General features: G+C 45.8%; 1 protein-coding gene across 4 annotated transcripts in view; it reads right to left on the bottom strand.

Annotated features, from left to right (window-relative positions):
- PAK1 (p21 (RAC1) activated kinase 1) overlaps positions 1–14,551 on the bottom strand; it is a 120,228-nt gene that overhangs the window by 57,654 nt on the left and 48,023 nt on the right. The window lies entirely within an intron of this gene.

Consider the following 14,551-nt stretch of genomic DNA (forward strand, 5'->3'; position numbering starts at 1 on the left):
GGGGAGCCCGACCCCGTCCGTGGGCTCGGGAGCGGCACGGGGGGCGATCAGACTGCGGGGACCAGGTGGAACAGCACGGAGGGCGCGGACGGCATCCTCCGTGCATTTAAAAATGATTAAGGTACTTAACTTTTTTTTACTATTTGGGCTCGTAAGTCCTTTAAGTCTGTGCTGCAGGAAGGAGATCTCAGGCCCAGTGCACACCAAAACCGCTAGCAGATCCGCAATATGCCAGCGGTTTTGGGAGCTGATTTCAGAGCGATTCTAGGTATGTTTAGAGAGGTTTTCTAAACATAGCGGTTTTGGGTGCGTTTTTGTGTAGCAGATTACACATATTGTTACAGTAAAAGCTGTTACTGAACAGTTTCTGTAACAAAAATGCCTGGCAAACCGCTCTGAAGTAGCGTTTTTCAGAGCGGTTTGCGTTTTTCCTATACTTTACATTGAGGACGAAACGCTTCCGAAAACCGCAAACGCGCAGCAGGAGGCGCGTTTGCGGCTTGGCAAAAACCTCAAACCGCCGGTGTGCACTATCCCATTGCAATACATTAGCCAAGCGTTTTTCCAGGCGGATGCGGCCGGCGGATCACTCCAAAAACCGCTCGGTGTGCACTGGGCCTCAACCAGGTATCCTCAAAGTGATGTATAAGTGATTAAGTAGCCTATTATATCCAGATACAAGCAGGCTCTCCCACTGAGTGCTGTACAGGATTACAAAGCACTGGTGCTTGAAGTTTGGCTTTAATGATGACAGGTGTCCTTTTCATAGGCTAGCTCAAAGGGTAATCTCTTAAATAGAATTATTGCGGGATATCCGTTGCATTTGGCGAGATTATATTTCACTGCAATTATGTCCTCTTTCTATACAGGACGAGGGAAAAAATCCCTTCTTATGCCTTTAGAAATACATTCAGCCAACGGTGAATTCAGCGGAAACAGCAGTTAAAGGAAATCTGTGCTCTGAACTGTAAATAAGTAATAGCCGTTTTAGACTCACTACGTCGGTGTGCTGAGTTTAAAGAGAAATTCCAGTGAAAAGAATGTAATAAAAAAAGTGCTTCATTTTTACAATAATTATGTATAAATGATTTAGTCAGTGTTTGCCCAATGTAAAATCTTTTAAATCCCTGATTTACATTGACATTTATTACATGGTGCCATTTTTACTGCTGGCAGGTGATGTAGCTGCTGCATGCTTTTTTGGCAGTTGGAAACAGCTGTAAACCGCTATTTCCCACAATGCAACAGGGTTCACAGACAGGAAACATGCCAGAAGTACCTCGGTACTCAGAGCTTCTTGTGGGAGGGGTTTCACCACAATATCAGTCATACAGCGCCCCCTGATGGTCTGTTTGTGAAAAGCAATATATTTCTCATGTAAAAGGGGGTATCAGCTACTGATTGGGATAAAGTTCAATTATTGATCGGAGTATCTCTTTAAAGTAAACCTGACATGGAGGAACAAGAGGATATTTACTTACCTGGGTCTTATCAGCTTTTTGTATTAAAACTTTTTATTGAACAAGAGTTTTTCAGATAACAAAAATAACATGTCAACACAAGGAAAGCTTTTTGAACAATTGGCAAAATACTTTTTTTAGCTGTTTCAACTTGTTTCACAACAAAAGTTGAGAAAGCATAAAAAGACCGCTGTTGAGCGTGTGTATGGGGCTTAAGGATGTGAATTAAAAAGGGAATCGGGGAACAAAAAAAACAAAAACTAACAGGCAATAAAATGGAGGGTGGCGGGGATGAGAAAAAAAAATTAGCAGATGTCGAGGATCTTATGTGTCACAATAAAGAGTTCAAAGTACCAATAAACCGAACCCAGAAATAGTTTGCTGCCCGAGTCTCAAATAAAACTGAACATTCATAGAAGAAAGAAAGGCCGGGGTTACAGTAAAGCTATAAAAAGCTGAAAGTTATCAGCAGAAAAGTGGGAGAGAGTTGACTCCTTGAAGGTTTTTCACGATAACATTCACCATCCATGCCGCCCACAGCTGTTGTTCAATGTTTGCATGTTCACTAACACACAGAAGCACGCTGGCTGCCTGCTCGGAGGAGATCGGACATATCCTCAGCAACTTACCAATTATGGAAAACCGCAAGCTGAAAATGAAAAACTATCTCTAGCCCTGTACATCATGTACTTCAAAAAACAGGTAAAAAGGGTGTTGGATACAGGTGCTAGTAGATGCCCAACCCTGACACCTCCATCCCCCGAGGTGGTGCCTAACTTTAGCGCCACCTAGTGGTGCCTGAACTCAGAACGTCCTCTCTGCTCTAAAAGACAATCAACAGCATAATAACCTTTAAATAAAAAAATTTGTTACAACTGATACAAATCCTGCAATACATCTGCAGTGTGTCTATTTCCTGCTTTCATGGAAGCAGACATGGGGTTAACATCCTGTGTTTAAAAATCAGTTGCTCTAATGAGATTTTTGAGCTGACACAGCTGAGAAACCAAATTACAGTGGTGATTAGTCACATAGGAGCGGGAATTAGACAGTCTAAACTCTCTAAATACATACAGGGTGCATTGCTCTAGGTTTTTCTTCTGTTCTGTGCCAGAGTTCAGGTCCACTTTAACATTCCCCCCCCCCCCCCTTTCCCCGGTGATGCCTAACCTCAAATAATCCCCCCCCCCCCCATGATGAACTCTAAACCTCCCCCTGTTGTAAACCAATTTGTCTGTGGCTATTATTGCCACAACGAGCACCTGATAAAATAGTGAGCTAGGGCTGCCCGCCTCCGGTGCCCTTTTGAAATTTAAAGGGGCCCATACACTAGTCGATTTCAGCCATTGATCGATCGATCAGAAATTGACTCTATCAATTTCCCCATTCGATCGATTTGCGGCCGATTTTGATCAATTTGATCCATCTGGCAGGATGGAAGATCTAGGTCGATCTACAGCTGGCCGCAGATCGATGGCCCATAGAGTTGCATTGGATCTAATGGTCCAATAATGCATTTAGATCGATTTCCAATAGATTTCATTCTGAAATATATTGCAAATCTGTTCCTAGTGTGTGGCACACATCATATACAATAGATTCCTGTCAGATGCAACTTGACAAGCATCTGCCAGAAACCTATCCGATGGTCGAATCTGCTGCAAATCTATAAGTGCATGGCCACCTTTAGTAGATGCCATAGTGTTTAATAGGGCTATTCCAGCACCCACTATCACCACCATCGACTTACATGTTATTTGCAGAGATAAGTGGATAAACGCGGGGAAAAAAAAAAAAGAGCACCAGACTCACATGTTAACCACATAACGCCGATAGGAGGGTGTCTCCGTGAACAGCCTGCGAGCCTCCGATCGCAGCTCGCAGGCTAAATGTAAACACGCGGGGAAGAAATCCCCGCTGTTTACATCATACGGCGCTGCTGAAGCCTATCAGAGGCGGCACAGGACGGATTGCCGTCCTGTGCCGCCCAGGGGACGGAGCGGAGGGAGGCAAACGGGGAGGACGAAAATTGTTGCGGAGGGGGGCTTTGAGGAGCACCTCCCGCTAGGCCAAAATAGCCGGCGGCGATCAGACACCCCCAGCAGGGCATCCCCATAGTGGAAAAAAAGGGGGGGGGGGCTTCGGAGTCTGATCGCCCTGGCTCATTCCTTATCTGTGTTGTGGGATGGAGAGCCCACGCAGCACAGGTCAGGGAAAACACCCCTGGTCGTCAAGTGGTTAATGGTGGAATGAACAAGTAAGTCTATAGCAGCGACCTTTTTACCTGGTTTTCTGTTCATCTTCCTGGTCCTCCTGTGCTGAGACTCTGTGGGAGAATGTGAGCTTTCACCTGTATCAGCTCCTTTTATCAGCCGATAACAAATCACTCACTTCCTCTTACAATGGTGGTCAGGAGCCTTTTCACCAGGAACTTCCTGCGCCATCAGCCCCCATGCTGATAGCTGCAATTTGTGGCTAGAACTAGAAATATGGGGGCCGGAGGCACCTGATAAAATAGCGGGCGTAACTGCGGCTCCAAAATAGCTTTGCTTCTGCTATTTGTAGCCGCAGTTTGTATAGCGGGCGGCCCTGATACTATTTAGCACTGACATGGGGAGGTGCGAAGGGGAGAGGAATTGGGAGTTTGCCTGAGGAATGAAAGGTTAGTGTTCAGGTGCCCATTAATGGTACAATCTCCCAAACGATCAACTGTATGATCGGATCGGGTGCCGGTAATGAGTAACTTTTACACTAGTCAAAGGTTGTGTCTGCACCTTTAGTCTTATACTCATGAGAGACAGGGGAATAATTGGAGGCCACCTAGTACAGGTGTCCCCTGAGCTTGTTTAAAGGTCCAACCCTCGATTCTAAGGGACAAAACATACTGAAGGTGTGTAGGTACCTTAAAGAGACACTGAAGCGAAAAAAAATGATGATATTATGATTTGTATGTGTAGCACAGCTAAGAAATAAAACATTAAGATCAGATACATCAGTGTAATTGTTTCCAGTACAGGAAGAGTTGAGAAACTCCAGTTGTTATCTCTATGCAAACAAGCCATTAAGCTCTCCGACTAAGTTAGTCGTGGAGAGGGCTGTTATCTGACTTTTATTATCTCAACTGTTCCTGGACTATTTACTTTTTCTCTGCTAGAGGAGAGGTCATTAGTTCACAGACTGCTCTGAAAGAATCATTTTGAATGCTGAGTGTTGTGTAATCTGCACATATTATAGAATGATGCAATGTTAGAAAAAACACTATATACCTGAAGATAAAAGTATGAGAATATTTTCTTTGCTGCTAATCTTCTAGTAATTATTCATAGTACACAACCAATTCACTATATCATTTTTTTTTTCGCTTCAGTGACTCTTTAAAGAAAACCTGTAACTAAAAAAAGTTCCCCTGGGGGTACTCACCTGGGGTGGGGGAAGCCTCCAGATCCTATTGAGGTTTCCTCCATCCTCCTGTGTCCCACGGCGGTCTCGCTGTGCCCCTCCAAACAGCGGGGATGTAAATGTTTACCTTCCCGGCTCCAGCGCAGGCGCAGTATGGGCTCTCCGCTCGGAGATAGGCGGAAATAGCCGATCGCTGTCCGACCACCCTACTGCGCAGGTGCAAGTCTCCTGCGCTTGCACAGTAGAGCAGACCCGACAGATATCGGCTATTTCTGCCTATCTCCGTGCTGAGGGCCGCAACAGCGCCCCCGCTGGAGCCAGGGAAGGTAAATATATCAAGCCTTGTCAGGCTTGTCGAGCCAGGATTGCGGGTAGCTTCGGGGGAGCCAGCGCTGGATTGTCTGCAGCTACAGGGATGGGGGAAGCCTCATTGGGACCCTGAGACTTCCCCCTACCGAGGTGAGTATCCCCCAGGGGAACTTTTTTTGTTACAGAGTCTCTTTAAAGGACACCAGAACTGAGAGGCTGCCAAATGTATTGCCTTTTAAACAATATCATATGCCTGGTATTCTGCTGATCTCCTTGACTGCACACACCTGAAACAAGCATGTGGCTAAGCTTGTCGGACTTTAGTCAGAGCACCTGATCTGTATGCTTGTTCAGGGTCTGTGCCTTATGCTAGGTATACACGATACAATTTTAAGTTAGATTTACTCGCCCGATCAATTTTTTCCAACATGTCCGATTTTAATTTCTATCGATTTTCCGATTGATTTCCGTTTACTTCTATGGAAATCGATTGGAAATTCAATTGTGATTACAATCGGACATGATGGGGAAAAAAAAAAAATCGATCTGGCCAGTAAATGTAACAAATAATTGTATCGTGTGTACCTAGCATATGGGTGTTATAGGCAGAGGATCATCAGGACAGCCAGGCGATTAGCATTGTTTAAAGGAAATACATTTAGCAGCCTCCATATCACTTTAGGTGTAATTTAACCCTTTCCCATCCTATGTCCACCCTTGGCACTTTCCAGTTTAGGTTTAGGCTGCTTTCACAGTGGGACGTTACAGGCACACGTTAGAGCAGCCCAACTCACAGTAATGAAAAATCAATGGGCTGTTCACAGTGCTCACGTTGCGTTACATTGTAACGCAGCACATTTAAATAAAGTGCTGCATGCTGTGCGTTCTACGTTAGACTGTTTGCACATGCTCAGTAATGTTGGAGGAGGAGGTCTCCCCTCCTCCTCAGCGGCCAGCCACATGGCTAATTAATATTCACTGCACTCAGTGACCTGCAGTGTTTACTTCCTGGAGCGGCCGCTCTGTGCGGTGATTGGCTGGCGGGACCACATGATGCGGATCACGTGGTCTCCGCATCAGACAGCACAAAAAAGGCGCACCAAGAGCTGCATAACGCAGTTCTTGGTAGCGTCCTCCTCCAGCACCACCAGGCATTGCGTTAGGGGCACGTTATGCGACCTATAACGTCCCCTAAAACGCAACATCCTGGTGGGAAAGAAGCCTTAATGTTGCACTTATTTCAGAGGCTTCCCCCCCAACCCTTCAAGCTTGCCGTTCCAGAGCTGGGACTCTTGTTGAATAGGTTTGTGCAGCCGCGTTCCCTGTACAAGTGTGGCCACACTGCGCAGGTGTAAGAAGGCGTGTGCACAGTTGCACTGATCCGCTCTTACACGTTTTTTTACTCCATGCATGAGTGGCTCTATGCTAATGCATAGGCTGTCAGTGTGCGTGCCCAGTGTGGCCGCAATCGCTCACGTGGCCGCAAGGAAAAAGAGGGTCCCATCGACCAGCGGTGGGCTCAAGAAGGATCGGTGAAGCTTCTGGAGGATCCTGAGGCTTCCCTCTACTGAGAAGTCTAACGTTTGTCTTTTTGAAAGTAACAGGTTTGCTTTAAAGAAAACCTGTACTGAGAAAAAACGGCCCCTGGGGGGTACTCACCTCAGTAGGGGGAAGTCTCCGGATCCTAATGAGGCATCCCCCGTCCTCCTGTGTCCCACGGGGGTCCCGCTGCTCCGAACGTCGGCGATGTACTGTATATTCCTGCGTATAAATGCATGAAAATCTTCTGAAAAGTTGGGGGTCGTCTTATACGCTGGGTGTCATTGATGCGGGGTGATACGCCCTATCCTGTTACTGCCTCTCAGATCTCCCTGCTGAGGAAGCGCAATCTATTCTGCCATACCGCTCTCATAAACAGGTAGACAAGGAGAGCTGACCAGTCTATTTAAGGAGAGTTGACCAATGCAACAAGTCAATTGACTATATACTGGGTAACACATACAGTACAGCACCAGTATCTGTTCATACACAGCACCAGTACATGATTTTTTTAATTTTTATTTTAATTTGGTGTGTGTTGGAAGAGGGGTAGTCTTATACAGCGAGTGTATCCCAAACTCTCTATTTTAACTGGAAAAGTTGGGGGGTCGTCTTATACGCCGGAATATACGGTAAATATTTACCTACCAGGCTCCAGCGCAGGCGCGGCTTTCCGCTCTGAGATAGGAGGAAATAGCCAATCTCAGTCAGGTCTGCTCTACTGCGCAGGTGCAAGTCTCCGGCGCCTGCGCAGTAGAATGGACCCGACTGAGATCGGGTATTTCCGTCTACTTTGGAGCCGAAAGCCAAAACAGCGCCCCCGCTGGAGCCTGTAATGGTAAATATTGAACAGGCTGTCGGATCTGTCGGGCCGCTGTTCGGAGGGCTGCAGCGAGACCCCCGTGGGACACAGGAGGATTGGGGGAAGCCTCGATAGGATCCGGAGACTTTCCCCTCCCGAGGTGAGTACCCCCCAGGGGCCGTTTTTCTAGTTAGTGTCTCTTTAAAGGACCAATTTTGAAAAATTGTAAAATGTAACATACATGTAATCACATAGAAATAAGAAGTACGTTTCTTCCACATTAAAATGAGAAATAAATTACTTTTCTCCCATGTTGCTGTAACTTAGGCAGTTGAAATCTGCAGCAAACACAATTGCTAACTCCCAGCTAAAGCAATTTCCTACCTTTATCTGGTCAGCAGACGCCAGTCAGCCAATCAGGTGTGTTTGTTGCAGTTAGCATTCAGTTTAGAGGCAGTGGGGTTGAATTTCCTGGGGGTGAGAGGTCCGGGGCTCCCTCTAGGTATCGCATGGTGGTTCTAGGGCCCCCGCCAGTGAGAGAGACTGGGGCCCCCGGCTGTCGTACGGACCAGTGTTTGTGATTTTAAATTTATTTTTTGCAGCTTCCAGGATGCGGTTGACAGGTGAGTGGTTAGGGAGGGGACCGTGTGGGAGATGCCTACACGGGGCGTCACTGTAACAAATGCAATCTACGACTGCGTCCAACCGAAGCCTCCCACCTGAATGCTAATTTATGTCATTCCTGCTAGATTTGGTACAGCAGGCAAAGGGTGTATGACAGTACACCTGATTGGCTGAATGGCATCTGCTGACCAGATAAAGGTAGGAAAGTGCTTTAGCTGGGAGTTAGCAATTGTGTTTGTTGCAGTTAGCATTCAGTTCAGAGGCAGTGGGGGTGAATTCCCTGGGGGTGAGAGGTCCAGGGCCCACTTCCCTCTAGATATCGCATGGTGGTTTGGGGGCCCCAGCCAGTGAGAGAGACTGGGGCCCCCGGCTGTCATACGGACCAGTGTCTGTGTAGTTGAAATCTGACAGAACCGACAGGTTTTGGTCTAGACCATCTCTTCATGGGGGAATCTCAACATGGCCAGATACCCCTTGAAATGGATTTGTATAAAGATGCTGGCCTGCCCCCCAGCTCACCGCACACTTTTTTGGTGTCATGATCGCTGCTGCAGCAGGTATTGCTGGAAGTAGTAGTGCTGCAGCTCAGGTAGTTCTGATCTCTTTCCATGCAAGCTGCATAGCTTTGTCTGCCTTTCCCTGCTGTCAGCTTGTGACTGATTATCATTCACCTGTGTGGGAATCTGCATGTCTGCTCCCATTGGATGACCTCAGTATAAAGATCTGCTTCCTGCAGGACTCCTCGGGTTTTCATAGCTTCAGTTTAAGCCTGTCTTGCTGTCGCTTCAGCCCCCGATCGTGTTTCTTGTTCTAAAGATACTTTGCTGGTTTTGCATCATATATTGGTTCATTGCCCATATATATGCATACCAGCACGTTTATTATTTTCCTTGTATTCGTGTTACGTTGATACATCAGTGACGCTGATATATACGTACACGAACTGTTTATATCCTGTGTTCAGCTATTCAGTTCTAGCACGTTGATCACCCGTGCTGAGCTAGTTATCCTGTTCCTGGTCCTGTTTGTGGATTGCGTTCATCTCTGCGAGGAGATAACAAATCCTTCTGAATCCTGTCCTGTTACCGTTTGTGGATTGCGTTCATCTCTGCGAAGAGATAGCGAATCCTTCTGAGTCCTGTTCCCTGTATCGTTCCAGTCCTAAGTCAGTGTTCTTGCTTATGTCATATATCGGTTCATTGCCGATATATACATATGTTAGTCAGACGTTACAAATAGTTTCATTGATAGTTGTAATTGTAATACGCTAGGAAATCATACTATTTGTATATTTATCTGTGTTACGTTCATCTATCTTGATCCTGCTAATTCCTGACTATCCTGTCCTGTCTTTGTGAGGCACGCCATCGCCGCTACGCTTTGGCTGCCTCATTCCAGTCTGTCTTGTTGTTGACGCTTGCTGTCACTAAGTAGCGGCTAGCTAGCAAGCGTTCATTCTGTCTACCTGTCCTGATCTCCTCAGTTCTGGTTTATGCGCTCAGCGCTACTTTGCGCTGAGACGTTATAGCGAAAGCATTGTTTGTGGCTGTCGGATCTGCACCGGCCCTGTGCGCCACAATCTCCTTTTGGAGTCAGTCCTCCCCTCCACTATACTAGGGATAGCCTGTTTCCTTGTGCTAGTGTGTGTACCTCCTCCACGTCAGCTCATGCGTTGCATGCTGACTGTGGAGAATACACCACCAAGCCTAACATTATGAAAACCCCATTACCAATCCCCATTGTGGGGGGGATTCCCAGAAAGTATGACACTGTTAATTATGGTTCCTGTTCCTTTAAGAAATTTGAAGAACTTAACTCTGAAACAGAAAATGAGTTTTTCTCTGAATGTGCCAGGTTCCTGGCCAATCCCGATCTCCAAGCGACTCCTGTTTCAACCTGGGCACTCCAACTAAGTTATATTTTGTTTAAAGGGGAATTATTTCAGTGGGCATTTGATGTTCTCAATCATTCCGATTTGAAAGAGAGACCGCTGGAATTTCTAGCGTTTGTGATCCATAACTGGTTGCGCATAGATCCATTGCCTTTTCCTCTAAATGAACTCCTGGCAGCAGGCCAATCAGCTTCCCCTTCAATTGTTTGCAAAAATGATCAGCAAGCAGAGAGTGTTCCTGATAATTTTCCTGCAGCTTTGAATAAATCACCAAAAACAGCAGGGTCTAAGGCAAAACGCAAACGTTCTAAGAAACGTGTCCGATCTGCAGAGTCGTTATCCTTAGCGACTGAGACCTATAATGAGATTCTGCCATTAACAGATAATGAAATGCAATTGTCTTTCAGGGGAGTTAGATGGACTTATGAAACTACTAATGAACTTTCATCACTGGCTAGGGAAAATAAAGATTTTTGTTTAAAAGAATTATCTGAGTATGATTATGAGGAGATATTACAGAGTATTGAACAAATCAACTTATTTGTGAAGCAAGGAAAGTTTGCATACACTACAGTTCAACACTCGCTACAGGTATTGGAGATTCTTAAGAATAAGGAATCTGCCAATCACCTGCTAATTAACCCAATATATGTCCCTGCCACAATCATATCTGCAAACTGTGATCTGCCTGTATGCTTGGAATCCTCCATTTGAGAAAGGAGAGATGGAAGCTCTGGTCAATGAATGGAAGAATGATTCAAGTTCATTTTGTCAATTTTACAGTGCAAAAAGTGAATTAGTATTGAATGCATGCATTAAGTCTGCCTATAACCTAATAAAAACTGGTGTGTGTGGTTATGACTTTGTGGCTCCATTGATCGATGTGTGGAAAATTATTTTGGACGATTTTTATGCGATTCAATCAGTTGATACCAGGGAAGACACACTGTCAATTGGAGACTGTCCCACTTCTCCAGTTACTGAGTCCCTGCCATGTCTTGTGAATGTTCCTGTAACTCCACCCTGTACCATGGATAACTCAGTGTTACTTCCCAGTAAAACAGAAGCCACTGATACTTTCTTAACTTTGCCCTGCACAAATTTCTCAGCAGAGAATCCAGAGGTCCTGCTGACTTCTGAGTCCAGCCTAGCCAGTACTCATGAGTCTTTGTTCAGTGAAACAGACACCAGAAAAATCTTGCCTGTCTCTGCAAACACTTCTGCAGAAATTACCTGTGTTAATAAAGTTCAACTCCTGTCTGATCCAGCAGATGCCAATAGATGCACTACATCAGTTTCCGAGTCCCAGCAATCCTGTCCAGAAACCTCAGAACCCCAGCATCTGAATTTTCCAATTTTACAATTGAATGGTGATTCAGATGCGCAAACATTGTGTTTTGATCTTCCTGTTTCTACACCTCACTCTAGTTTCGTGAATAACTCAGAGCGTCTGCTATGTGAATCCGAAATCGCAGAATTATTACCGTGTTCAGAAAATGTTCCAGTAAATTTGCCCTGTACCATGAATTGTGCAGTAGATCTCTCCAATGAAACTCAGGTCACAGAATCATTATGCTGTCCAGCAGGTGCTTCCATGGTTTTGCCCTGCAATATGGACTGTTCAGTGATCCTGTCCAGTGAAGCTGTGGTCGCAGAGTCTTATGCTTCACCCAGTACTTTGGATACTTCAAACCCTCTAGCAGAGGAGTCTGAGGCACTGCTTACCTCAGTTGGTGTTGCAGTAATATTCACTTGTCTAGCAGCTGTTTTGGAATTACAGTCTGCTCTAATAAAACTTGATGAATTTCTGCCCAGCAAAGCAGAAGCCATTGAAATATTGTCCTCGTCAGCAAGTGTGTTAGATACCTTGCCCTGTACACAGTCTGATTTAGCCAATGTTGTTGAGTCCCTCTCCAGTGTTGTAACAGCCGAGGAACTCCAGCCCTGTCCTCTGAATGTTTCAGAAGTCTTGCCCTGTAACATGGATAATTCTGATTCTCTGGTCAAAATAATAGAGGTCTCAGAATTTCAGTCCGGTCTGATGAGTGTTCCTGGAACCCAGCCCTGTATCCTGAAAGATTCTGGTTCTCTGGCCGCTGTGGCAGAGGTTCCAGAGTCCCCTTCCTGTCCAGGGAATTCCTCAGTTTTGCCTAGTCCAGTGGGGGCTGCTGCAATACTGACTTGTTCTGCAGCGCCTCATGAGCTCCAATCCAGTGTATTAGATGAGTCTCTGTCCAGTCCAGAGGTAGTTGTGGAGTCCCTATCTGGTTCAGTGCATGCATCAGAGGATTTGTCCTGTCTTGTTAGTGCCCCTGAGTCTGATTTGTTACTGACTTTGCTGGAATCAGCGACATCTAAGTCTGATCCTGCATTCTCGTGTAAAAGTCCAGTAGTTGCAAAGTCTAGTCATGATGATTTTTTTTTGGCCAGTCCTGGTTTTGGTCCTGTCTTGGCTGACCCTGAGGCTCACAGTTCCTTGACATGCCCAGAGGTTTCTCTTGTGCCAGTGTGCCCAGATGTTCTTTGTGTGCCAGAATGCCCAAGTGTGTCTAAGGTGTTAGCGTGCTCTGATGCTTCCTTAGTGGGAACATGTTCTGATGTTGCCAGTCTGCCTGCATGGCCAGAGATGGTTCTGGTCCCTGAAAGCCCTGATCTTGATGTTTGTCCTTGTGGCCCTGACTCGGGAATTGCCCTAGGTTCCATAGGGGTTCTTGATAGTTCTCCATGTGAGCCTAAGGGGCATTCTGACCTATGGGGATCTCTTTGGAGCTTCAAGGTGTTCTGGGAGGTCTCTGAGAAAACTTGTCCTGGTGCCTTGGACTGGTTCAACAGTGGGTTTTGTGTTGGTAAAGACAGTCCCGGTGGGCATTGCAAAGGCTTTGGCGTTTTTGAACGGTTCCTGGAAGGCGGTGGGTATCGCTCAGGGAGTTTCGGAGGGCTTTCTTCTGGAAATCATGGTTCTGATGGGTGTCACACTGGGGCTTGTAGTACTGATGGGCATGGTTCTGTAGGTTCTGGTTCTGATGGGTCCAGTCTTGTGGGGACTGATTCTGGAATTCGGTCTTGCCGGGCTGTCCCGGTCATCATGAATTATCAGTCAGACTGTTTTGTTGGGAATTTCAGTTTTGAAAAGCATCTGGAATCCGCTTTTAAGGGCGGGGGTACTGTCATGATCGCTGCTGCAGCAGGTATTGCTGCAAGTAGTAGTGCTGCAGCTCAGGTAGTTCTGATCTCTTTCCATGCAAGCTGCATAGCTTTGTCTGCCTTTCCCTGCTGTCAGCTTGTGACTGATTATCATTCACCTGTGTGGGAATCTGCATGTCTGCTCCCATTGGATGACCTCAGTATAAAGATCTGCTTCCTGCAGGACTCCTCGAGTTTTCATAGCTTCAGTTTAAGCCTGTCTTGCTGTCGCTTCAGCCCCCGATCGTGTTTCTTGTTCTAAAGATACTTTGCTGGTTTTGCATCATATTTTGGTTCATTGCCCATATATATGCATACCAGCACGTTTATTATTTTCCTTGTATTCGTGTTACGTTGATACATCAGTGACGCTGATATATACGTACACGAACTGTTTATATCCTGTGTTCAGCTAGTCAGTTCTAGCACGTTGATCACCCGTGCTGAGCTAGTTATCCTGTTCCTGGTCCTGTTTGTGGATTGCGTTCATCTCTGCGAGGAGATAACAAATCCTTCTGAATCCTGTCCTGTTACCGTTTGTGGATTGCGTTCATCTCTGCGAAGAGATAGCGAATCCTTCTGAGTCCTGTTCCCTGTATCGTTCCAGTCCTAAGTCAGTGTTCCTGCTTATGTCATATATCGGTTCATTGCCGATATATACATATGTTAGTCAGACGTTACAAATAGTTTCATTGATAGCTGTAATTGTAATACGCTAGGAAATCATACTATTTGTATATTTATCTGTGTTACGTTCATCTATCTTGATCCTGCTAATTCCTGACTATCCTGTCCTGTCTTTGTGAGGCACGCCATCGCCGCTACGCTTTGGCTGCCTCATTCCAGTCTGTCTTGTTGTGGACGCTTGCTGTCACTAAGTAGCGGCTAGCTAGCAAGCGTTCATTCTGCCTACCTGTCCTGATCTCCTCAGTTCTGGTTTATGCGCTCAGCGCTACAATCTCCTTTTGGAGTCAGCCACAATCTCCTTTTGGAGTCAGTCCTCCCCTCCACTATACTAGGGATAGCCTGTTTCCTTGTGCTAGTGTGTGTACCTCCTCCACGTCAGCTCATGCGTTGCATGCTGACTGTGGAGAATACACCACCAAGCCTAACATTTGGTAGTTGGATGGAGCAATTGCCATTCACTAAGTGCTTATGAAAATAAAGAAAACCCTGAGAATCCCCCATGAGGAGATGGGCTAGTCCAACACCTGTCGGTTCTGTCAGATTTCTACTAACTACTGAGAGTAATAGCAAGACAGGAAAAAAGTAATTTATGGCTCACTTTACTCTGGAAGAAATGTACTTATTTGTATGGGTTTACATGTATTTTACATTTTACAA

The sequence above is a fragment of the Hyperolius riggenbachi genome, chromosome 2, assembly GCF_040937935.1.
Source record: "Hyperolius riggenbachi isolate aHypRig1 chromosome 2, aHypRig1.pri, whole genome shotgun sequence".
In the NCBI taxonomy this organism is placed as follows: domain Eukaryota; kingdom Metazoa; phylum Chordata; class Amphibia; order Anura; family Hyperoliidae; genus Hyperolius; species Hyperolius riggenbachi.